At 40.5% G+C, this 27,563-nt stretch overlaps 1 long non-coding RNA gene across 1 annotated transcript; it reads right to left on the reverse strand.

The window, feature by feature from the left end:
- Positions 1-1,269: 1,269 nt before the first annotated feature.
- On the reverse strand, positions 1,270-26,952 carry LOC148159920 (uncharacterized). The gene is made up of 2 exons (XR_015762756.1): positions 26,728-26,952; positions 1,270-3,011 (listed from the first exon to the last, which is right to left on the reverse strand). It is a non-coding gene; the product is annotated as an uncharacterized LOC148159920 (long non-coding RNA).
- Positions 26,953-27,563: the final 611 nt, after the last annotated feature.

Raw genomic sequence — 27,563 nt, forward strand, 5'->3', positions numbered from 1 at the left:
ACATCAACGTTCACACAGATCCAACTTTGTGTCTTGAATTGAGACTGTTTTTTTTTTTTTCACTTCTCCTTTTTAGCAGACGATGGAAGCAAACATGGCAGAGCCCAGAAATTTTGATGGAGTGCTTGTACGGGAAGCCGGGAGGAAAACCAGGACATTGATGGAGCAAAATGGAAAACAAAGGTCTTCTCCTCCTCTCCTCTCTCCGCTCTGCTCCTCTCCTCTCGCCCCCGCAGCCTCCTGAGCACAGCTGTCTGCATGGCTGGGCTGTTTTCACTGACAAGCTGTGAGAGCCATGAAACAGGAGGGCACCAGGGAACCGGGCCACCTCGACAACATGCGCCCCCTCAATCTGCGCCCCCCTCCCTACAAACCCCCCTCTGTTTCTTTGTTTTTATCCACACTAACAACCCTCCTCACTATTCCAAGCATTTCATCCCACAGTCTTTCTTTCCTCTCTCATGCCCGCTCCTCTTTTTTTCCCCCCTCTCTCTCTCCTCTCGTTTTCTATCAGATTTTACTGTTTGTGTCATTCTCTCTCCCCATACTGTCACCCCCCACCCCCACCTCTTTCTTCTACCCCTTATTTCTGCCCTCCAGTGGCCTTCTCACACTGTCACATCTGCATGTTTTTGTTGCCGGGCTGTCACGTCCCGTGTTTTTGCCTCAGCCACACATCGCTTCGTACAAAGATGGAAAGGAAGGAAAGGGGGCGAGGTGGAAAGTCCAGGCTGATCATGAGGAGGTTAAAAAAGCATCTGGGGTAAGAGGGAGGCAGGGTGAAAAAACCCCCAACAACAAACAATTTCTTATTTTGACTCGCTCCGCAGTGCAATTGCACGGCTGCCTGGGATTTAATAAGCACTTCTTTGGCATAAGGAGTCTCCTTGTTTTCGTTGTTGCCGAGGCGGAGGCACCGAGTGCCCCCAACCCCCTCCCCACCCTTTCCGTTTTCGGCTTTAGACAGCAGAGTCGGCAGTAAGGGGGGGGGTGGTAGAAGAGATCTCTGCCAGGGGCTAGGAGAAAAGGAGGAGAGTATCCCCTCTCGCCCCCGTTTGCTGTCCTCCCTGGCTGGGTGGAGCTTACATGCAGAGTTTAGCTGAAGGGTAGGTGCAGGAGCTGAGGTAGTGATGACGGGGACAAGCTTCCCTGGAAAGCCCTTGAGGGAGACATCTTCTCTGCTGTAAATAAACAGCCCACTCTCCCTGCCTGCGACTCCTCTTTTCACGAATCCCAAACCCTCAAGGACAGCTAAACATCACCCCTTCCTTTTTGCTTTTTCACTGTCCCTTTCTTCCACTTTGCTTTTTTTTTCTTTCCTCCCCCAACTCTCTAAGACATTGTCACCCTTCCACACACACACACACACGCACACACACACACCAGCACTTTCTCTTAACACACCAGATCAAAGAAGATTAAAATGTGATCTTTGTAATTCCATTTTTGTCCCCCACCCCAGCCCACACTATTGTGAAGTTTTTTTTTTTTCTCTCTTTTTTTTTTGTTAAATCTTTCATTTCATTTTCAAGGAGAGGCAGACAACAATGAACAATGTGGGATTTGTTACATTCTTCTCATGAGAGAAGACTTCTAAAGGCATCTTCTGGGGCAAAGAACAGAGGAGGGCGGGGAGGGGAAAGTGGGGGAACACCCCCACTGTGCAAATAAAATCAAAGTGAAAGCTATAACTCAGAAGTTAACCATGTTATGGTATCAGATTTGTTTTGAGTTTATTGTTAAACACATCCTGATTTCCATGAGTGTCAGAAAGAGAAACACTCCTGCACTTTGCAGCGCAGTAGTCTGTGGCAATAATCTTCATTTAAGTATGAAATAATTACATTTGCATCTAATGAAACTGGATCTTCCTGTCAAGGTTATTAGATAATTCAGAAAAGTCAATTCTTAGATGCAGAGTGATGTATTTTGAACAACATCACAATTTTTGGGGGGGAAGATCTTTGCGTCAACAACATAACATCATTTGGCTCACAGCTTGATCTCATAGAAATGAATTCATGTCATAGCAATTTATTCACACCGAAATCTATTGGAAATATATGATCAGTCACACTTCTCTGTGAATTTCTAACATAAAGAAGGAAATGAATTAAAATTAATATAAATTGTCGAATCTCGTCGATCCAGCTTAGTAACACAAGTCGCCTTTAATTTACAATATTTTAGTCACATTATCTGCTATTAAAACTATCAATGAATAATCTATAATTATGCTTTCAAACACTGATATAAAATAGGCAATCAATGAAAATATCATTAAATATAGCATGTCTTGCTTTTTAGTACACCTACTTAGGTAAAAGATAAATTCTTTAAAAAAAAGAAGCTAAATTTCGGTTTTCACTATCTGTAAGCTATAATCACCTAAAAAAACAAACAAAAAAAAGTACTTGGAATGCATCTGTGTGATACTAAGTTTAGTTAAATTCCCTCGATTTTCTCTCATTTAGTTAGATGCTCCTGGAAAACAAAGTGACAAAGTAGAAAAAATGTTATTTTCTAGTTTTATAAAGTGTTTCTACACCGGGGCGAGTTACACTTTCCAGCTCTGGAGGGGTTTTGCCCTCTCCGCCCTTCCACTTGTCCTTCAAAACTTGTGTAGATCAGCCCTCGTTTGACAAGTCGTCGATTGCCACAGCATGAAAGTGAGATTTAAGGTCAAAGACAGATTTCTCACACATTCGCTGAGCAGCCACGCTCTCACCCAATACACATCAACACATCTGATTAGCTCGTTGCTCAGTCCACCCACATAGGGAGCACGTGGCGTACATGCTGCACGCATGCTGTATGTTTTGCCTCAACTGTGATGCTGCTTCTGATTCACCGAGGTCTGCTTTCAGCCTCTTCCTCCTCCTTTTTCTTCTTCTTCTTCTTCTTCTTCTTCTTCTTCTTCATCCCTCTGCTTCTCACAGACCTGTCGATGCTCGACTTTGCACCGTGGGATTGACCCACTTCTTACACCAGTGGTCTCAAGTGAAGGTCCCCTGCAAAACCAAATTGCACACACACTCAGAGTGACACATGCAAATGCTTACACAGTGATATTACCATATGACATTATGTATGGCAGCAGACGTAACATAATATGTAAATGACAAATGCCCAGACGGTGGCTAGACACACTCGCGTTAAAAACAGAACATGTGAATCTCTTTCTTAGATTACTCTTACCTTTACATATACTTACATTTAAAAGCCATTTAAATGTTTTTTTTTCTCTACTAGTGATGGGACTTATGGGAACCCATTATTATTATTATTATTATTATTATTATTATTATTATTATTATTATTATTATTTTATTTTGGGTGAAGTTCACCAAAGCAGTTGATTAATCTGTATTAAGTCTCTTCTTAGTCTCTTCTTCAATAAATAAGTAAATGTACATATTGTATAAAATATTATATTTCAAAATATAAATGTCAAAAACCCATGTAGTGTTTTACAAATGCTGTGTGAATTACTGATAACATTGTAGCACTATTTTTTAATATAGAAACAACATGAAAGGAAAACATAACAACTGGTAAAGAAAATTTTTACTTCAGTTGCATTGTTTTATTTATTTGCCAGTGAAATAATAAATGTTAAATTAAAAAGCCACTGTGGTGTATGCAGAGCATTGTGAGCAAGCAAAGTTATACAGAAAAAAAAGAAGGAAAAAAGAAAACACAGAACAGCTCTCATTAACCGAGACATACATACATGGATGGATGGATGGATGGATGGATGGATGGATGGCATATATCTATTAATCGTAGTTAGGTCGGTGAGGACCTCTACATTTGTTTGTTGTAAAAGTGCTTCATTCTATGCTAACGGCACGCCAAGGCTTTTCTCTTTTGTGTTTAAACTTTTGTGACTGGCGTCCTGAACGACATTAGGACGGGACATGACACTATTTCCTGTGAGGGCGTGCTACAACGCCTAGCCTTGTGCAAAGGGAAAGTTATGTGTATTCAGACTCGCAGGCACATATGGAAGGCCACGGGGTTACTGTCTGCTTCCAGACTTGTGAAGAGGCCAAGATATCAGGACGACATACGCAGAATCCGAATGATGATATAGCATCCCTAGAGCATTAAAGAAACAAGCGGCACAAGTCCAGGGTCAGACTTACACAGGAGGATATGTGAGCCCGCCTGCTTAAACATTCATCAGATGCTTTCACAAGGAATATACCAAGACAATCAATAGTGATACAGCTGAGGAATACTGCTGCACGCCTTTAATTTAAACAAAACATTTGGCTTCCACATGGTGGTAGCTCACGTTTCCGTCGCGTACGCAAAACAACAAATCTTGTTCACGTTTTATTTTCCAATGTATCTTTCATTTGGAATGGATGTATATGCTGTTCTTTCATAATTAAAGCAACAGCCTGGCTTGGAAATATTTTCAATTTGCAAGCTTGGAGGAGGCCCCCTGCTTTAACATTTTGGCTTTTTTTTTTTCCTTCACTAGGTAAAAATACAACACACCAATTCATTATTTTTAGTTCATTTTGATGTTCTGTCTGCTTACATTCGATGAAAAAATCAAGATTTCGTTTTGGAATATTGTATGAGATCAATAACGAAATGTTTTTAATATGAGGTGTCAGCTTGACAAAAAGTATGACTACTGCCCTCTGAACGCTTGTTATTTTCAAAAGGTAGGCTTTAATCTGGGCTCACTAGAATAAGTATCCGAGTTTATTGACTGTGGTGATGTCAATAATTGTGTGGCTGTATTTCTTTATGTAGGAATATTTGGATTTATAAAAGAATGGCAGATTTGCTCCCTAAAACAATATGTTTAACCAAGTTTCTTTTTCACCAACAAATTAAATGCAAGTTCTTGCAAGCTCAAAACCTGCCTGATTATAGAGAGCATTGCAAATATATTCCTTTCCAGAAGCTTGAGAATTTGTGAAGTTAAAACCACAAGTGTTGGTGTGATGAAGTGGGATTTTATATGATAGAGCAACACAAAGTTATTTATTTATTTTTTTTTTACAAATAACTAGTGCTTCCTAAGTCAGCAGTTTGTAGAAACAACACTTTGCTGTGATTAAAGCTGCAAGTCTTCTTTAGTATCTTTATCCATCTTTCGAAGGTGAAACTTTAATCTATTTTTTTTTTTTGTGTGAAATTCCTCAAGCTTAATAAGACTACCAGGAAAACGTCTGAAAACAGCAATTTTCAAGTCCAACCACAAATTCTCAATTGGTTTCAGATCTGATCTTTGATTCTTCCGTTGCAACACAAGTGTAAGCTTCGATCAAAACCATCGCAGTGAATTGAAATTCAAGTGCGGAGCGCTATCTTTCACACGTGTCCTGTGTCCTCTTCATAGTTTGTTGCAAAGTGCAAGCCGGATTTTCTTGCAACTTCCTAGCAACATCATATTTTCTGCCACTCTTCCATTAAGGTCAGATTTATGTCTGGCACACCCAATAGCTGTCCTGTCAGCAGCAGCCGACTGCTGGTGCTGTAGAGCTCAACAGCTCTTCTACAGTTACTGTTGTTCACATGGCTGCCCTCATTGCCCTACAAGTCAGTCGTGTCTTAGTGTTTTTGCAGCTGGGTCAAACTCTTTTGACTTTCTGTAAATCGACTGAATAGTGAGATATTTCAATCCTTGGGATATTGTGATATTGAAATTCTCCGCAACTTCATCGCTGACCTATCTGCAGTATCCTTTGGTCTATATAATGATGCTTATTTACAAAAAGAAGAAGAAGAAGAACAAGAAGAAGATGGGGAAGCCTTATGTGAATAGTTTAAATGATATACATTGGATTTGATTTAGTGGTTTCAAACTAAATGAGGCTGGGGAAAAAGCATGCAACACTTTAAAATGAAGCACTTCTTCAAATTCGTTCACCACTTAATAGCCCGACGCACCGAAGCTTGTGGTTGAAACATGACACAATTTAAAAAAAGTTCAGTGAGTTTTAAAAACAGAAACTTCCCATGCATCTCCATGATTCACACATAACACTCAAGGGAGTAAACAAAAAAATTAACCAGCAGTCAAATATCATTTCTTTCCCAACACATCCACTAATATTTTATTGTTGCAGAAAAGCGATCATTAAAGAGAAGGAACTCCCAGACCTTAAAGATGATTACATGTTGGCATCCAACCTGCATAAAGGCAACATTAAAACATAAGCTGTAATTTCTGTAGGAATGTCTGTGATTACCTGAAACAGGTAGACAGACAAAAATAATTATTAAAATTGAACCCTTTAAAGGTTCAGCCAGCGCCTCGCATTTAGCTCACAGGGGTTTACAGACACAACTTAATAAGAGAGCAACATCGTTTTTGAAACGTTCAGCAATTGGAAATGCGACTTCAGAGTGTTTTCGACACTGAAAAAGCTGTATATTGAACACACACGACCGCAATCTCAAAAATTATGACTCTGCGAGGCGTGTGGAAGACAAGAGTTGGAGAGAGAGAGAGAGAGAGAGAGAGACGTGTGCCGGCAGAGAGTTGTTGTCTGCTTGATGCATGCACGTGCATGTCGGTAAATCCAAACGCATGTTTTGAAAAATTAGGAGAAAAGTTACAGTTTTTAGAGTAGCAGTAACTCCTGCTAATAAATAAAATAATAATAAATAAAAGAAAAGAAAACCTGTGGAGTCATAAATAGTTTTTGACTATAGTTGCATCATGAAGGAAATTCCATCCAATAATTAGAGCTGTGTGCAAAAACCTCACATCCTGTTCAAGTTAATTCAGAGACTGTAGGGGGAAAAACTAAAAAAATAAATAAAAAGGACTGCCTATCAGTTACAGCTCACAGTGCCTGCCAAATATCTCTGCAGCTCTGCACACCGTATTGTCATTACACTGTAGATGTACCAACATCTACAGTCATTACATGGAAAGCTTAGGGTTCCAGCTTTCCATGAACCCTAAAGTATGAATGACAAATGTTCATACAAGTAGATACAAACATTCACATTGCATAATTATCTCAGCTTAATCTGCTTTCTGTTGCAAGCAGCTCGACAAGTAAAAAGAAAAAAAAATGCTGGTAAGGTGCAAACAAGAGAGACAGCAGTGAGAAAAGAGGAACAAATGGAGGACGCAGGAAATAGAGTAAAAAAAATAAAAAAAAAACCCTGTGCATCACTAAAACAATAATGACTTCCACTAATTGTGTTTCCTATGGCCAATGTGAGTGTGGTGACATTTCAGCTCGGTGTTTGTCGGTCAAAAGATGAGCTAATTAATATGGTAATTCAGCTCCGATGCCTCCAGTGACAACCACACCCCCTCGTTAGGAGCTACAGGGACACAGGGTCGGATGCACCGGAGAGATGGAGGAACAAAGAGATGAGCAGGAGACAACAGAGAACCAGAGAGGCCTTTTCTGGGCTTCCCTTCTCTGCATCAGCCGCAGTCGCACACAACTCTATGACGGGAACAAGTGATTATTTCTAAAAAATGGGGAACTTTGTCAAAACTTATCCCACCCACTCTCTTCCTGGTGCTCTCTCTCTCTCTCTGTCACACACACACACACACACACATGCACATGCGCACGCACGCAGACTTTCACGCGTGGGCACACACATGCAATGGTGGATATAAACACACACAGCTGTGCAAATATGCAAACGTGTAGTCAGAAGTGCACTGATACACAAACAGAAACAGGACTTACAACTCAGAGGCATGTTTTTTAATTGATCCGAGGAAGCCAATGGGTATCTCTGCCTGGCAGGATAAATGGGACATGTCTCCAACAAATTGCATGATCCAATGAAGTATTTTTTTTTACCTTTCACAAGAGCTGAACTAGGCAAACATCTAGGTTAAAATTCTTATTTTTTTCACCTCAAAGTATTGAATTTTGTAGATTGGTTAACCCCCTTTAAAGTGTTTAAATCTAAATCCTGTTTTGGTGTGCATAATGACTATATCATTATGCACACCAATAGTCGTGCACATCATTTCGTTGACTAAATGGGTTTTCACCGACAGCTTTAGCATTTTTCAACATTTACGGTGGTGTTCAGTGAGACTGTGTTGACTGCCCACCTGTGTCATGTGAGCTGCTCCGCTAGCTGTGCTCAGATATCCTCAACTGTCCACGTTTAAAAGACAAAGACCAAGGTCAGGAAGCAGATAAGCTATGTTTTCATAAGTTCTGTCAGTATACTATTACCTGAAATTGGATGTGTGAAGACCTGAATTATCATAAAGTCATAGAAAAACAAGGACTACACCTGCTAGCATTAAGCTAGCATTTCAGGAAACTGACCTAGCATAAATCATTGTCAGCAGAACCAAAGAATGAGGTGACTTGAGACAAATAACGCAGGTGACGTGTGGAAGATTTCCTAACCTCGTTAACTGCGTGTTGAAACAACACATATGCTGTGGGATGTCCTGTTGGGACAAAAATTTTGAAAGAATGAGAGAATTATCCAGAGAGTCACTGGTAAGTGAGCTAGTCTGGACGCAATAACATTACCAATGTAAGGCATATAACAACTGATGAAATGTAGCGTTTTATTGTAATGCACTTTAAAGCAAAGGGATGTTCAATAAAAAATAATGAACTGAATTTACTGAGGTGAACTTGCAAACAGCTACACACATCAGATTGGTATATGAGAGAAAGTAACTTGGTTGGTACATAACTAAGGCCTTTTTACTCTTTGGAAAAACACTCGAAAGACTTTTTATTTTCCCCCAAAAGAGGACAAACACTTTTTACTGCATGACTGACAGGATTCCCAAACTGATTATTTTAGGTGGTAGATGATAGATGATGTTCATGTTATCAAAGCTGACTTTCGAATCAGCAGTTTTGTTTTTCTAAGCTTCAAGAAATACACCGTAACGTTGCCAAAAACCCTTCACGTATTCCCTAATACAAACAAATTGTTCCTTCTCTGCACTGGAAATCCGAGGAAGGACATGTGTGTTTGCATGTATGCATTTCAAACAAATGGAAGCACAACATGGGTTGTCAGTTTGGAAATGTTATCTAAATTTCACAGGTGGAAAAACTTTGCTTTGGAATTAGGCCAGAGAAAGTGAGGCCAAAATCAATGTTTCTTACTCAGATAGATTTCCACTCCTTATTTTACACAGATGTGTTTGTCTTTCTAAATTTTTCTATTTTTTTCCACTTGTGTTCATATTTATCAAAAATGTGACATTTATGTATGTATATATATATATATATTTTTTTTTTTGGAGGGGGGGTTCTACCTTTGCATTATGATTAACTCAACATTGTCTAAGTTGAAGTTACAGCTATTGTGACCAGTGATTTCTTTCTTTTCTTTTCTTCACAAAATATTTTATTGTCTACCTTTGAAAGTCTCCAAATTGTGTAGATAGTATAATGAAATACTCTTTTCATTGTAAAAGTGTATTTAGTGAATGCTAGCCCAATTAGCACTCACTAAATGCTAATTGGGCTATTGCTATTACCTGGTGCTATCCATCTCTCCCGCATATATTGTGACAAAAATGTACTCAATGTATAACGGAGCTATTGTTAATGTTACCATAATTCTGTTATATCCTAAAGGGCAACAGCGTCACAATTTGAGGTAAAGTGGAAATTCGAACAGCATAAAAGGATGTTTCTCAACTGCCGTTTTTAATAGGCCAGCCTCTTCCTCTACCACCCACCACATTATTCCCCTTTACTGCTCTTCTTTCACCTCACCTTAACACACACATAGAACCATCACAAGGACACACACACAGACACACACACACACACACACACACACGCAGGCAAACATTTGCCCGGCTCATTAATTAACAGCACAAACAATTTACCGAAGTCAGCTCTTCCAGCTTTCCAGAGGAAGGAGGTGTTTTTTTTTTTTTTTTTGCCCATTTGCAGAGGAATGTGGGGTGATCTAAACCGTCTAGTTAATGTAAATAATTTACCTTTATCTTTATCCTGAAGGGATCTTAATTGTGACTCCCTGGCTCAGGTTGCTGTAATTTATCAATGTCCTCCTTTGCTGGAAAAAAAAAAGATGCTCTGTCTATCGATGGGAGGGGTAGAAAGAAAAAGAAAATCCTTGGACTTTGAAATAAAGTGGAAGACAATGGAAAAGCACAAACACAATACAAAAGAAACATGCATACATAGTGGATTAATGGCAACTCTTTGCCAATTAGATGAGAGTTTTTTTTTTGTTTGTTTGTTTTCATCCGATGCTGCTGGTCATCTGCTGTCTTGGGATATTGATCTGTATTCCAATGGAATAAACAGCAGAGGGAAGAATATAAGCATTATGGACTGGGGCCATGCTAGCCTGGGAACATCTGAAGCATTATCGCTGAGTCTGCTCACTCCAGTTCCAGATATGTTTTGTTCCTCGAGACCAAATAATACAAAGATGAGTTGGGAAGCCGTCGGCCATGCAGAAGGTAGGACAGTAACTGGAGCGCATGTGTGTATTTGCAAAAAAAGCGGGAGAGTCAGAGCGGCGGAGTAAGTGAAGGAAGGGAGGGAGGGGCTGCCTCAATATTTTTCATTCTTGGCATATCAGCCTTGGAGGGCCTCGACGGCGCAGTAAAAAGCCATGCATCTTGGTCATGTGACTGAGCAGAGCGTAATTGCAAGTCTCTCCAGTTGAAATGAAAGTAGAGTTTGGCCATTTCTCAACACGAGGGCTAAAACGAGACCGCAAAACCTAAGCACTTCCCTTAGCGAGAAATGTCCCTGCACTCCCACAGCCTGCACTCTTTACCAGAAGCTGCAGCAGCTGACAAGGCAACCATGGCTGTGTGTGTGTGTGTGTGTGTGTGTGTGTGTGTGTGTGTGTGTGTGTGTGTGTGTGTGTGTTCACACTTAAACTTTACACTGGTGCATGCTGATTAATCTGTGTTTTATTCTGTTGCAATGTTTAGTCACATTTCGGTTATTTGCCCTGTGAAAATCTTCTTAACAGACAGTTCTCAGGAAGTATGAAAAAAGGAGCTTGTTGAGCTTTTATAAAAAGTGAACAAATGTGCTGTGACCGGATTATATTTGACCTTCACGAAACCACAACTGTACAGTTTCAGTCATCTTGTGATTTTATGAGCATGACTGGTTTGAAGCGAGATGAATTTAAGTGCAAAGCTACACCCACAAACCCGCTTTACTGGGTTAAACTTACTAAAACCAGTTTGGGTCCCTTTTTGCTTTCAGAACTGACGTAATTATTCCTGACATAGATTCAACAAGGTGTTGAAAACATTCTACAGAGACTTTGGCCCAAACTAACATGAGAGGATCACACGTTTCTTGAAGTTTTGTCTGCCACGTCAACTTTTCGTTGCACCTCCTAACAAAGGATCTCGCGCTGCGATCTGGTCATTATGGAGCCCACTGGAGTTTCAGTAATGGTAAACAAGTTTGAGTTGATTTTAGTATTGTAAGAAGATGCTTTATCTTGCAGGCTACATCACGAGAAGGCTACAATGTGGCCATAAAGGCATAAACATGGCATCAACAATACTCAGGTAGTTGACGCAACGCTTGATTGGCACTAAGGGGCTGCCTCAGAGCCACCTAAATCCTATTCCTTCAACCTTCTGGTGCTCAGTCTCTTCCAGCAAGCCGCCTTTTACCATTGTTAGATTCCTAGATGCATTAAGTTTGGCCGATTTGCTGTTTGTGTTCACTACTGATAAGTGTTTGTTCATTTGCACACAGAACATCAGGCGATTTTTGTATGTGTGCACAGGGACTATAAGACGAGCCACAGGTATGGCAGTGATAAGGGGTCAGCTAAGGGGCACCCTGATCCACTTACGCTCGTCTTTGCTCGTCATTGATCCCTCCGATTCCTCTGATGCGCGGCGCTTTCTTTATTGACATCTGAACATTCAGTCCGATGCTGGAAGGCATACAGTCTTCCATGTCTGAGCTCTTTATTGAACCCAGCGAAAGACTCTAATGACGAACATAGCTTCCAGTAAGACTTGTGCGCTGTTCTCCTTCACCTGCTGCGACCCCCGTTCCCATCTCAGAAGCACATTTCTGTCTTGCAGTCTTTTATCAATAATTACCTCTGTCTTAATGTATTTTGTTGGATTTTTTTTTTTCTGCTCCTGTTTCTTTCCAGCTTTAGTCTCCATTTTCATGCCTGTCTGCATCTCTGTTCCTACCCCCAAACCCTTTTCCTGTGTTTCCCCACCCAGCACACCTGCTTTCAGACCCAGGCCTGTGCCTCGCAGCCGGGCTGGGTGGAGAACAGACGGGGCCCTGTGTTTTCTGATAATCATCACATAGCTTGCATGCCTGCTCCTCTTCTGTGTCTCTGTGTTCTTTATCCTCAGTGCCCTGCCTGCCAGCTTACCTCAGCCTCCCAGCCCTCTGCATCTGTCCCGCCATAGATCAGATGCCTGACAGGCTCACTCAGCACCCACAATGCCTCTGTTTCATTCTTTTCCCCTTTTGTCATGAATTGCATCAATTGCAGCTGTCAATGGCAAAAGCACACATGTGGGATAAGTGTTCCCTTCTCAGCAAGTTTGAACAAGTTGAAGGATACTTTTTTTTTTTTTTTTTTTGAAAGTCGAACATATTTAATTTTATCTCAAAAGAACTGCATTCCTTCCCATTCACGCCTCGTGCTTTACGATTAAAAACCGCGACGTAATCCAACAAACAAGTCAAGTCTGAACTGCTTGGCTCCACAATCGCATGTATGAAAAGGCCAATCTGATAGAAAAGTGTAACTAATCTCTGTCAACTGCCAAATGAGCCATAAACATAAACTGTAAAAACGATGCTAAGCGTCTAGTTTTATGACTTAATGTCTTGCAGGTACGCACAGCACATGAGTGAGACAAAACTGGAAACTGTGGACCCAAGAAAACTGAAATGTTTACAAGAAATGACAACTAAACTTGCTATTTTAGGTTAAATAAATCTCTCGAAGGAAGCATGACGTTACTTCTTAGAAGGAGTGCTGCGTCATGTCTTAATATAATTTGCTTCACAATGTGGTTTTTACGCCTTATAGTTGTAGGAGTGTAAAATGTATAGGTGGCTTGGTTGATTTTGGCTCAGTATCTCAAATACTGCATAAATAGGAGACGCAGGAAATGTAATGCACAGGCAGCGGAGCCTTGGAGAGGATTCGTGTAAAATACCTGCAGTGTATTCCTAAAACTCATAATCCTTTGTTTGAATTCTGTGGATGAGTTTCTGCATTCTTGTATGTAAACAGTTTGTTTTTCACAGAGAAAATGCTAATAAAAAAAAAGAATATCAACTTTTATTGTTTAAATGGGACAAGGTCATAGTTCCTTCATCAGCTGCATTGTTACAAATGTGAAAAGGAGGCAAAAAGATTTCTTATCACATTTTCTATCCATCCTTTGCCATTACCTACTTCTCCTTGCTGGGTCACAGGGGAGCTAGTGCCCATGTCCAACACAGAAGATATTTTCTACGTATTAAGCAATTTTTAGAAGTATTGCTATTGCTGAAATTTGAAAAAAGACTGGAAGACTCTATCCTGGCTACTACTCGACAGTGCTTTTAATCATTTTCAGAAGCCAACATATTGAGTCTAGCGAAGAGAAGAACCAAATTGTGGGACCAGGATTTTCCTCCATGGTTGTTTTTGTGATGTAAATGGAGAAAACAAGCTTAGTTTAAAAATTAGATACCACATTCGTCTTAATTTCATGTTTGTTGGTAACTGATAAATCATCCAACGATGGCAGCGATAGTCCTGATTTACTTGTGCGTTTTTAGCACGCGCTTGTGGAAGGGACAGGACAGGAATACATCTTCTGCAGATGTATTGCTTTAAAACCTTACATTTAGAAATGTCAGTGAGTCGCTTAGATTGTACCAGAAACTGAAACCGATCAGCCGCGTTGATTTTTTACAAACCACACATGATGGCAAAGAAAAAAAAAAAAGAAGAATCTTCTTATATGGAAAGAAAATGCATTTCTGTCTTTCTCCCACTTACAGTATATTTCCAGTTCTAAACCACCCTGACACTTTTTTTTTCCCCTTCGCTCCCCCTGCCTCGCCTGTCTCTTGATGCAGGTGTTCCCATTGCTTGGGTTTGAAAAGCAAAGAAGCTAGCGAAAGCTGAGGCTATTGAGCTAATGGTTCCTCATTCCCCACCCACGCTGCTTATTAGGGCCCACTTTAAATAACTGGAAAAAAAAAAGAGAGAAGGAGAGAAGCGGCAGCCGCTTCCCTCAGAAAAAACCCAATTCACGGATCCCCACCGTGTGTGTTACTCCGGTTGGCGGCATGAGCGAGGATACCATCTTTCGGTGTCATTATGCGATCTAGTGGTTCTCAGTCATCCAGCGGCCTGCGCAGTTTGTACTTGAGGGAATGAAAACCCCTGCGGGCCCCTTCTAAGTGTCTATTGTGTCTGTGTAAAGAAACCCAGATGGAACAGGGGGGGCCCCTGTTGTAGGCGAAATTGTTCATTTATTAATTCGTGCTATCAGGTTGCTGGGTTTCATGTTTTACAAAAAGTGCCAGCTAGGAACAGATTAGCTATCAACACCAGCTGTTCAGGATCGACAGGCTGGACTCTCTGTCCCCTCCAGCAGCTCCTGATGTACCAAACGATCTGCATTCGTACGTGTTTGTCTGCGCCCTCGTTTTCTTTCCCTCCGAAATTTCTCTTCTCTGCGAACGAACTTGTGGCAACATTAGGATCAGGCAGATGGACAGCGACTCGAATCAATAGGGAAGATCGATACTTCGCAGACTGGCTGAAAAAAATCCGGATTGACTGACAGACGTCTCGCGGCTCTGGTCCGATCCGGCCTGCTCAGGTGTACGGGGTCTTGAATCCTGCCTGGTTTTGTTCAGGCTGGACATGTTTACATTTCACTTTGAAACGTTAAACAGTTTGTGGATGGCTTTTGTTTCCAACGCATCAGTCAGAATCTCAAAAGCTACAAACAAAGCTATAAATCTAATTTAAAGTATATTGAAAGCCAAAGATTTTTGTTCCCCCCCCACATACTTTCTTTTGTTTTTGAACAACCTTCATTGCAAATATGTCTTGGAAACAGAAATCTGCAACAAAATGACACATAGGTGCACATGAAAGCGACATACTTCACCACTTAGTTCTCTGCATTCACAGCACATTAGGTGAAAAAACAGCCCTGTAAAATGTCAAAAAGCTGCACAGGAAAGCCACAGAGAGAACCCAGTTTCATTGTTTTTGCTCTTTGATTATACACAGGTTGAGTGGAAAGTCTATCTTCATCCACTGAAATAACCTTTTCTCTTGGAAAATTGGCATGTGCAGTTTTTCATAATTGCCATGCAGAAAAAGAAAAGAGGTTTGCAGATGAATGAGAGCACTGTAACCACTTGACACCACGTCTGATCTTCTCATTTTCCTTCCTCTATTTATCTACGTCTTCAGACATGTCTGAGCAAAGCAACATTCTTACAACCAAAAAAAAACTGGTCTGTATATTAGCTTACATCCTTTCCCCACCTGCCTGACACCCGTTTGTTCTAAGACTGTTTTTTTTTTCTTTTTTGATGATAGACAGTGACAGACTTGAGCAGAGTTTCATGGTTCCTGCCTGTCTTCCGGCTGCAGCGTCTGGTGTGTGTTTGATGTAATCCAGGCTTGCTGCCGGCCCCGTCTCCGACTGTTAGCCCGTGACACCAAACTCAGACAGACCTGAAGTCTGCAGGAGAGGAAGGAAGTGAGAAAGGAAGCAAACCTCCAAAAGAAAGAAAATCGACAGCGAATCTTCACCGAGTCGGCGCGGTTGGACGCCGTCACGTGGGTCAAGGATTTTCATGAGTTTCAAAACATAAGAAATGCTACCGAATGAGACTGAGGACTTCATTTCATAAAATGCTTAGGATATACCGGTTTGGTTTTATTTATTATGTAACTGTGACTTTTTGTGTTTCTCATTAAAATCTTTAAGAAAAACGAAACACCAAAACTAGGACGTGAATTCTCACTCCGAGTTTTAGTCAGACATGCCTGATTCTTCAACTTAGAAGGAATTGCAATCTTCAGCATACGCTCTGTTGCCAAACGCATTGGCTCACCCTTCCAAATCATTGAATTCAGGTTTTCTAATCACATCCAAGGCCACAAGCATATAAAACCCAGGCATGCAGCCTGCTTCTGTAAACATTTGTGAAAGAATGGACTTCCCAATGACTCGCCTGCCTGAGAGTGTGGTAACATGATAGGGTCCGACCTGTGCAATGAGTCCAGTCGTGAGATTTGCTCACTCTTAAGTATTTCACAGTCAGCCGTTAGTGCCACTATCATAAAGTGGGAGTAGAAACGTCAACAACTCAACAATGAACTTTTAGACCGCATCAGAATCACAGAGTGAGGTCACCGGATGGCGAGGCCTACAGTGTGCAGAGGTCGCCAACCTTCTGCAGCATCAGTAACCGCAGACCTCCTTCGTTTTGCCTTCAAATAGGCTCAAGAACGGTCTTTCTATAATATTCATGGAATAGATTTTCATGGCTAAACGGCTGCAAACCTTACGTCACCAAGTATTTGTACAACTCGCGGCATCTGACGCAGTGATATAAAGCATGCTATACTGAACGGCAGTAGAGACTTGTTCCCTGAAGTGGAAAGTCATGCCTCTCTGTTTGGCAGTCCACTGGACAATGTCCACTGGCAGCTTCCAGAAGAATGGCATGTGCCTGATTGCATTCTCACGAGTAAAGTGATATGCAGAAGGGATTTTGGTGTGCAGATGTTTTTCAGGAGTTCCAGTTAAAGTAACTCCTAAATCTGCAGAGTCCTGAGATATTTTGGAACATTTTATACCACCAACTTTGTGGGAACAGTTTGGTTACGGCTTCTTTCTGTTACAACTTGATTGCAAATCGGTGCAGAAAGCTATCTTTAGAAAAAAAAAGAAAGAAAAAAAACAAGTGGAGGAGCAAGATTGGGGTTGATGGGCTTTACTGACCATCTTTTAAGGTGAATTAGAGCTGAGACCGCATCTCAAACATCCTTGTTTGATCTTAAAAATATGATTCTGAATTTAACATTTTCTAAGTTTCATTTTACATAGAAACTCTTCTAGATGCGAAAGCTGGACCAACATCATATTACACCCTATGGAATAACAATGGCATCTCGTTCAAGTTTTTCTTTGTGTGAAGACAGATGAGCGAATTCCTTTGGTCGTTCAGTGAGGTCTGCTGTCAGTACTTTTCTGTTTCAAAAATTTCTGTAATGTCTACTGCATTTTACAGAGGGTGTAAATTGTGACTGTAAACTGCAAATATTTTATACTTACAAATATTAAATCTTGATATGTTCAATGGTACAATGCCAAAAACAACATTATTTCTTAAAATCAAATTAGCCAAATGTGTGGACTTAAAAGAAGCACAATTAAAAATGTGTATACATTTTTTAATGAAAATTCACGGATTTATTTGTCTATATCTCAAAACAACATCTAAATGAGAAAGAAACAAAAGCAGCATCAAGCAAACTTCCAGAAATCAGTGAGCGTAAAGCAGTGAAATAAATTGGCAATTTGTATTTTTGTCTGTTTTTCTCTGACTACATCAGTCACACACTGGCAATGCAGGAAAGCCGCTGTTTGCCTGAATTACTATGAGTGTAACTTAGGTTTATTGAAAGAAACAACTGACAAACCCTAATGGTTTCCCAAACTTTAACTGGAACATGCTTAAATTGGCTCTGACACAATTCCCAGGTTTGAGTTTAAACCTCTGAGCGTAAATGGAAAGCGGCGCCACGTGGATTATGATTAGAGACGAAAAACAGACCCAACCTAGCCATAACTGAGTCAAACAGGTAAACACTTTTCAATTAAAAAAACATGTAGTATTTAGTGAATTATTTAAAATGTAATAAAAGGGAGAAACATTTCTCCGGGGGATGTGGCTCCAGATTTGCACAACTTCCTGTATGAAAGAGGAGAGTGAAACCAGGCTACGACTGCGGAAGCAAATAGGTTTGCTTGAAAATGTTTGGCAGGTCATAAAAATAATCCACGTCTACAGACACAAATCCACAAAGGTGTTCTGTCAATAATCTTTTCATACAGAGTATTTATGGATTGCCCTGTCCAAAAATGTACCATTTGTCTAAACTTAGACAGCAGAGGAATAAATTTAGTTCTTAATGACGGCTGAATCAGCCTTAATTTGCCATGATTAGGGGGAATTATGGGAAAGTAATTTTATAAGAAGTGTAAAAAAATTACTCCTCCCCAGGACTAATGATATTGCTTTCAAGTGAATAACAAGAAATTAGCAAGAAATTATGTTTTAATGCTTGCCAGGGGTTTGAAAATCTACATGTGCTGATATTGGACTGTGACGGCTGAAGTTATTCATTAGGTCCATAATTAGCGTCGTGCGTCTGAGCTGCCTGTAGCAACTAACCTTTAAAAAAGTAAGTCGCTGCTCTGCAACGTTTTACATAGGATTTGTGGGAACTCTTATCAAAGTGATCTCTACTTCTATTTTGCGAGCTAATTGAAGACTCATTTATGTTTAGTTTTGAGTGTTTAAGAGTTTTTACGAAGAGGATGTCCCTCTTTTATCTCTGGTTATCACATTTAAAGATGGTGTTTAGCTAGAAAATATGATAACATTCAGCATTGCTCAAAACTACATTTGTTTGACAAGTGCACGTAAGAGGCTTTACATGCATTAGTTTAAAAAATATATATTGTAGACCAATTTTACAAGGCATATAGTGAGGGCAAAGTTTGTCATTCTACCAAAACGAAACAAAAAAAAAAAAAAACAGAATATCTAAAAGCATTGTGGGGTTCCAAAAAGGCAAATTTGGAAATTTTAATTCCAAGTGTTATCTCCCAAATATTGTGATGATCTCAAATGCTTTTTTGGGAAATTATTCTGTAGTCTTCTGAAATAAAAAAAACAGATCTTTTTTGAAAGGTGTGCAGTACATGACATGATGCCGCTTTACTCTTTCAGAAGCTGGTGATGCTCTGTGCCCTGGCAAAAAAAAAAAAAAAATCCAGACGTGTAGGCGCAGCTCGAGTCCTTATCGACGGTCATCCAGTCATCACATTTAAATCCACACATCTACTTTACCTTAACCTGCTTTCTGCAAGAACTTAAGGTTACGCACTCAACATTTCTTAACTTGTGCATTTTTACACGCAGTTCCAGGAATTTGTACCGTCTGATACCGTTTACAGGAGATGCAAGGTGTCACAGATTTCATGGAGGAAATGACTAATTTGACCATGTGATTCTACTTTATGCGATATCTCTGCTGAGACTAAATTTATTCTGCCCGCTGTGAGGTTTGAAGCCGTACGGCGAAGCAACAACAACAACACCAAAAAGTGCACTGTGTACTCTGAAATGCAAATATAAATACAGTTCCAGCAAATGCATCCGTATTCCTGGCACATTCCATTTCCTCTTGGGTACTTCGAAAACAAGCATGTGATAAAGGGTTCGGCTGGAGGTCATGGTGAGTCACAAAGCAGAGCGGGCTCGTGTTTCCTCCCAGGGGAGTCACAGAGTGTTTCATGCTTCCTTGTCGGGGCGGGATGTGGACGAGTAAGCGGAGGGAATCCCACAATATGACGAGGAAACTCCACAGTGGCTCCCTTCAGACTGCCTTCTGTCTTTTCTCTGTCGCTCTCCTGGTTCGAGCACACGTCCACACACACACACACACACAAAAAGGCATCCACACACAAAAAGGCATCCACGTGTGCTCCTCGCATCCTCAATCTGGGACCAAAGCTTTGAGTGCAAAGTCTAGCGGATTTAAGAAGCGAAATGATGGTTGCTCTTTATAGATTATTGCTTCGTTCTACTCTGCAACTTTAGCGGATTTCCACTTTCAAGCTTTGTTTTGGAACGCGTGACCATGAAGCGTGGTAATCTAGATATGTGTTTCTTGGGACAGCTGGTGGCTCTTTGACAAAGAACATTACTCGCGCCTAGAGTAAATGAGCTTCAGTGGAAAACAGAGTGATATGCTTTGAACGCGATCACCGTCGTGATGCAATAATGTGCAACGTGCCCTTTCAAAATTTTCTGGGGAATTAGCCTGGTTTGCGAAAATGTCATGGCCATTGCTCACCTTGGCGTTGCGCTTTCTCCCCCGTTAGCGCCTGACCTTATTTTTCTTATCAGCAGCAGCCATGCAAAACCTCTGCTCATCTGCTTATGTGTCGGATGTTTGTGGTACTCCATTATGAATTTGACGGGATCCAGGTCTGAGGGACTATCTTTCTTTTTTTTTTTTTCCTGTGGTGACATGCATGTGTTACAGAATGGGACTTGGAAAAAATGTTTACATATTTTGCCTTTCAAACCAGAAAGTATCTTACTGTGATTTTAGGTGGTTGACCAACATCTGCCTCCTCTGATACCCCTAAATAAAACTCAACCAATTGTATTAAGAATGGATGCCACTGTGTGTAATTCAGACTGAGCATAAATACATTTATTGTGTAAAAGCCTCAGAGAGCATTAGTGAACAAACGGTATCGTGCAGATCAAGGAACACAACAGATATTTGATGGATAACGTAGTAGTGTATTTTAAATCAGGACTTTATTGCGCGATTCAATCAGTCCACCTAAACCAGGGATCAGAAACCTTTACAGCCCAGTCTTATTTTACCCATTGCTTCTGGAAAGTGAATTTATAGGGACACAGTATTTGCAGTTTTTGAGGGAAGAAATACACTTTTCACATTTTTATAAAAGGACTCGACAAGAAAACCTTTTACCACTGGTTTAGTGGTTCCTGTAAAATCTGAATAAAGCTGCTAAAACAAACCTTCCCTCCTAAATCAGTATTATTTTTGTATCATTTCTGGTTAAAGTTATTCAATGGACAGCTCTGGAATCTTGGCTGCAGAACCTCGACTTAAATCAACTAAACATTTGCAATGAGCTGGTTGGAAAATGCTATTAGACTTGCCCTTCATACTTCTCTTAAGAAGAAAGGCATTTTTAAAGTAAAGTGATGAGAAATCACATTTTCCATTTGTCACAAACTACTGTACAACAAAAACATGTGGAAGCAGGGTGGTCTGATGCTGAAAATGTGACCAATTTTGAAATCTTATGCCCTCTTCACACTGTGCTTCATCCATCCTAACTGTAAAACGTGGTCCTGGCAGCATCATGGAGTGGAGACGCTATTCTTTGATAAGAACAACCTCTGAAATACGCACAAGGAGACGCCGTTTACTAATCAGGTGACTTCCAGAGTCAGATTGTTGCAGTGAATTTATATGAAGTTGTCAAAAAGAAAAAAAGGCTTGAAAAAATTTGGACGCAATAAAATTTGCGGTTGCAAAGTGACGAAATGTGAACAATTTCAAAGGATTTAAACGCTTTTGCCGGGCCAGTACCGTTTTGTTTTGACAACATTGTCATTTCATGATCTATCTAACAGCAAAGTGATCAAGCCTCCTGAATATTTGATGTAAATGTATTAGGGAAAGTCATAAAAGCTCTGTGGATCTTAATTTATCCAGATGGAGCACTCATTGATTTAACCTGCAAATTTATGAATGGCACCTACCTTCCCCTCCCTCCACCGCTCACAGCAGTGTATGTCATGCTCATAAATCTAACATCCAAATTACACTGAGGGCTTTTTCCCCCCTCTTGCAATTTATTTTCTGAGGGGTTTAACTATCTCACTTGAATTATTTAGCTGTGGATTTGATAGAGAGACTGGGGAGCAGCTATTGACCCGAAAGATTTAGATCCCGTTTTTCAGCTAAATGGCACCATAAAACCCTTAGCGGAAGAACTGGGAGATGAGATATTTGCTCTCAATAAAAATAAATAAATAAATAAAATTCTGCAAACAAGCTTTGCAAATCTTAATGGGAATTTTGGCCAGCAGATGTAACAAAGGGTCACCAGTAAAAAGCCCAAGGCCACCAACTCCAACACCGGCTCAGACCGCCACACTTCTGCCACGACGACGACGATGATGACGACGATCCGAGGAATCATGCATCTGGGTCAATATGCTTCACCGCCACAGCTTCACCGAGGGCTGGGAGGAACACAGGACAGAGCACAGGGATCAATACATAATATCTTACAAATTGAATTTGACCTGGATCGACCCAGAAGGGTGTGTGCGTGACCGGCTGGGACCTGTGGCCGAGCGCACGGTAAATCCTTCTGATCAGGGCAGAAAAGGCAGAAGAGAAGGGGTGGGGCAGGAGGAGGGCGGGGAGGGCGTCCTCTCACAGGGGCGTGAAGAGCCTGGATGATGGAGGACGGCGAATATGGCCGAGGAGAGGTGATGTAGTGAGGGGGAAGAGACGGAGGTAGTACCGGTTTATTACCTCCAGTCAGGGCTTCGCCCACTTCTCCCAGGCATTAGCTTCAAGAGGCTTCACCACCAATCCATCTCTATAACAGTCAACTTGTTTGGACACAGTCCATTTTATGCTCTAATCCTGTGTTCTCCACAACGCTGTTTGTGTCTGTGTGGGTCTGAATGTTTCCAACCCCAAAGTCTTTGTTCAGATAGAGTAGACAAATAAGATTTTGAAGCACATTCTGAGGAAAAGGTGTATTTAGTTAAAGTCAGAGGTGCTTGTACTCACATCATCCGGATGAATCTTTTATCATTTGAACGATTCTCTGTTTAGCTGATTCTAAGAATTGGGAGGAAAAGCTTGATTTTATTGTGGATTTATTCTAATCAACACAGAGTCTAATAACCTGAGTCAATGTACCTTGACAAACTGTATACTGTACATATGTGTAAGTCTTTACATTGTACTCCAATGCGTATACAAATGGCTGGCTGAGGTCGGTAGTTAAAAGCCATTCACATCTGTGCATTACTGCACCATATGTTATTTCATTACTGGTCAGACGTAACATGCATTGTGTTGACATGTGCAATGGCAATACAATTGAATCTGAAATTGATCAGGTACCACAGTGACACACCAGAATGTGTCAAAGTTTCGGCCACAAGCTTTCGCTTCATGGTAAAACAGACGTCTGCCCCATTGATTATATTTCAAAACTTGTTTTTTTAAACCACCATATCTTTTATTAACAACTATTTGCTCCTATATGTTGAGCTTGGTATTTGTTATTACAAATAACCTAAGCAATTACTGATGAAATTTGAATAAAAAAATTCTTCAAATCTTACAACTATCAAAACCACTGCTGGTGATCAGATGGCCTGATGGCACTGATTGATTAAAGCCACACAAATTGGAGTCCTGGTGCTTGATATGGCACTGCACAGGTGCAGACCATCTAACATTTACCAGGAATTATATACGCATGCTTCTCGTTTAGGAAATCGTATTGTTTTTGTTGCTATTTTTAAAGTATTATGTGTATAAAATGTGCATTTAAATGATCTGACTAACTATTTGCCAAGTCAGTCTCTGGTTTCAGACATTTTTGTTTTTATTCCAATTCCACATTAACACTTCTGTACTAAAAAAGTGATATTAGATTATTCTGTTTGCTGTTTTTTTATCCCATCGTATACAATCACTACAGCCAGGCAGCTCAGGCAGCACGTATACTTATATAAACATCTTAGATGTCTTGAAAAAGTAGCTCCTTGCACTGTTAGATAACAAATGTTTTTTAGCAAGAGAGAAGCTAAAGTTTTAACCATAAAAGGTAACTCGTCGACAGGATGTCCACAGCGTCAGAAACATTGTCTGAAACTTTCTCAGGCCAGTCCTCGGGTCAAAGCGAAAAACAATCTGTGCAACGGAAAAGCTCTTGGTCAATTCTAACCCACGGGGCCCTTTGGCTCCGGTGACATGGGGGTTGATGTGTGGGTGTCATTTACATGGGAGCCTCCTCATACGGGCAGCTCACTGAGGTTCAGGGCACATTTATTTCAGTCTGTCTAATTGACATGTTGAGATCGATGGAGGAACAGAAAGCCTCTCCGCAGAGTCTGCCAATACAGAGCCGCTCCCCTGGGCCTCCGCACGCCGGGGCCCCACCGTCCTATCAGTCACAACTATAGCACTAGACTAAAAGACACAGCAACCCCCTCCCAGCATCACTTAACTGCACGCCCAGATGGAAACACATATGCAGGCCGGGTAACAGAAGCCGACCACTGCAGACACATAACGCTCGCTGACAAACACACTAAATCCCTATTGATCAAGCCCCCCCGCCCCGTGCACCAGAGGTCCCCCACGGTTCTGGAAGATGAGGCCGTGAGGGCGGCATGGCGAGAGGGTCTCGGGTGATCTACTGATCCCACCACACACAACTGGATCATAATCAGGTGTAGCTGCTTGTGATGTTTGTTTTCAGACAACCCTGGAAAACAATGCTGTCAATCTTACATAAAACTGTTGATATCACTTTATGGCCAGTTTGCTGGATCATACACCTGCTTTTACTGTGGGGAAAAAAAAAGCTTTACCTTTTTGACATTTTAGAATGTCGAAATATTTTTATTAATCTCATTTATTTATAAGTGGAAAAGTTTGATTTTTTTTGCCCAGTACTAATATTCAGTTTTCTTTGAATATGGACCAACTTAGCCTAATTTTTTTTATTTTTTAGGACAATGACTTACAAAAGAAACAATTTGATATGTTCAATCATCTTGAATGCAACTGAAAATGAAGCAACAACATGGTATGCCTAAGCTTTATCTGCTTTTTATAGAACTCTTAAAAAGTACAACAAGGCACATACTGTTAGCGAATTCATTTAAAGATCTAAAATGGTAGGTGTTTATGAAAATGAAAATGACAAAAAGATCAACTAAAATTCTCTAGCCAACTAAACAGTACATTTAGTTGTTCCCTGATATGTTCCCCCATATGTTTTTTTATGTAGTTGGTAATTATTGCTGTAGACTTTTGACAATAAATCTTCCAGTCTTCTGTCGTTTTCTTCAATGGATATTCCTACATATTTTGATTTTGCCAAGTTTTCCTGAAATCCAAGCAGCGTTCTCCCATAGAAGCAGGACTTCTTTACTGCAAGAGCTGTGCACTACTAGTTACTAATCCCTGAGTCCAGTTGTTGAGTCGATGCCATTTGCTTTCTGTGACGTCATAAAGTCACGTGTAGATGAAAGTTTGCTTTACGGGGAGTGTATTTTATCTGACAAGTGCATCTTATAGCCAGCTACCAAAAGAAACTAACACTGACATGTCCTATAGGTTAAAAATACAATATGTGAAGTGACTTTACAACATTTTACAGAAAAGCCAGGCCCAGTAGTTTTAATACCCAATGATCCGTACTGGGGAATTTGCTCCGAAATTCGGCTCTTCAACTGATTATAGAATACAGCAGATGTAAATGCGAGCATAACAATCTTTCGAGAGATTAATTATCATAATCCAAGACAACTATATGTTCACAGTAGACTAATATTTTCCAGTGTCTGTGTGTGTGTTTATTTTAGCGGTGTGTAAATGGACTAATAACATCCACGATCCTCCAGCACCTGTTTCTCGTCTTTTATAGGGACATAAGAAAGGGGTGAGTAAAGGGAGGAGGGACAAGGAGTCATTACTGGACCAACAGGCAGGTGTTCATTGCAAAGTACTCGTGTGTCTCAGTGCACATTTAAAAGCAGTGGCAGGACCTCCAGTCATACAAACTCCATGGCGTCACAGTGCATGCGGTGGTGGATTTGGGGCTTACCCCATTTGCATTTCCTCAGGCCTTCTCTGCTAAGCCTCCCTGTCTTGTTGCACGTGTCTCATTGTATGTATGAAGCCACCCCCAACAACATCATGCGCAGAGTGTTGTGAGCCCTCCCCTTCCCCACTATTTAAAAGAGGTTTGTTGTCTAGCAATTTAGGCTCGAGGGGTCAAACAAAATCGTATTCCCATCTTTTCGTTAAAACGTTGCTGCAATCGACAGCAGATGTGCTCAGAAGTGCCTTCTAATGTTTGCAGATGACACCTGCAGCCCAGTTGGGAGCTTTGAATGACATAAAAATGTGAAACAGCAATACAAAATGAAATATTGTCTATTGGTTTGGATTTTGAATTAGGTATGTGTTATATTTAATCACATGGGTGACTTCAGTGTGATTACTGGATGTTTTCGAAAACCTCTTCAGCTGCAATATTTAAAGAAACTTGTTAAGCACTTTAAAGTAAATAAAGGAATAAGACTTGGGATGCTAAACCACACGCAGTGCTGGTGTGTATTCATAACAACTATATGTCCACACTCATTCGATCTCGAGTGATACTGTTTAGGCTGATTTCGATTTTTTTGAAGAAGAAGATTATGCAGCTCTGGACATAATTTCCCCAAGTCTTTCAGCAGAGACCGGTTGTTATCTGTCTGTTTTAGCAGCAGATGCAACTCCTTCCCTGCTGAGTAGCAGAGCACTTATGGTCAAACAAGCTCAAGGACAAAGTCAATGTGGAACAGACAGATTAGTTTCAATATCTTACGGTAGCAGTTTGTCCAGCTACCACAGCTATCATGGCAAAACAACTCAGAGATTTAAAAAATGCTCTCAAATGTTAAAATCTATCTGCTAAAAGGTCTTGTACCCAGAATGGCCTGCAGAAATGTCCGAACATGCTCTGAAATACACTTTCCCTTTAATTTGTCTCCTTTGATCTGTTTTGAAGTTTAAAATATAGTTCACTTTAAGTTGACAGAGAATCTGTGTTTGCTTATTCAGTCTGGTAACATCTCATGATTAGTAGGATTAGAGTCCATGCAGTACCTGTTTAATACTCTCGATGCTGTTCAGGATCTTCATCACTTATGAGGCAAAGGGCAGAACACACCTTGGCCGAGTCACCCAGTCCATCGTATGTCCAACACAGAGGCACTGCAGCATAACCACACACAGACCCCAGGCAGATTTAGGACCAGGCAAGCCCCTCAAGTAAAGGCATGAGCTGGGTTTTGAGTCCAACGTCTTTCTGTTACAAGGCAACGTTGCTAACCTATGAGCCTCCATGGCGCCGACAGAGTCTGGCTTTGTCACAAAGACTGACATGTTTTTGTACTTTCCCGTTATTTCAAAATTGATGTTATTGCCAAGTAAGCCTATAAAAGAAGAAGTCAGGTGATTGTCATGAACTAAAACAAAACTTAATGTTAGAAATCCAAAGAAGAACAACAACAATAATAATAAAAATAAAACATAATGAATTGTTTTATCAGATATCTCTTTGTGCAAGTTTAGTAATATGTGGGTTTGGCAGATTTGAGAAAGTCAAAGGCAATTGTGCATGTTTTTGAAAACTTGCACATTTGTTTTGATACTCAATTCCATATTGTGGTATACTTACAGTTATGATTTTTCATAAGCAATTCTTACTGACACGCACAGAAAAACCTGTTATTATAATTTGCGGGAAAGTTTCTGAGCAACAGAGACAGAGCATCTCTGCAGCGTCACCAGTTCACTTTATATCTCATTAGCATGTTGCACATGATGAACGCTTCTATTACTTGTTTTATGTGTCACGCACATGAAGCAAGTGAAACAAATAAACGAATAGAAGGCAACTTATTCATGTCTCAAAAGTGTGGCATGATTTTTTTTCTTAT

This window comes from Poecilia mexicana, unplaced genomic scaffold (assembly GCF_051168715.1).
Source record: "Poecilia mexicana isolate PSO_F unplaced genomic scaffold, ASM5116871v1 scaffold_4, whole genome shotgun sequence".
Taxonomy (NCBI): Eukaryota; Metazoa; Chordata; class Actinopteri; order Cyprinodontiformes; family Poeciliidae; genus Poecilia; species Poecilia mexicana.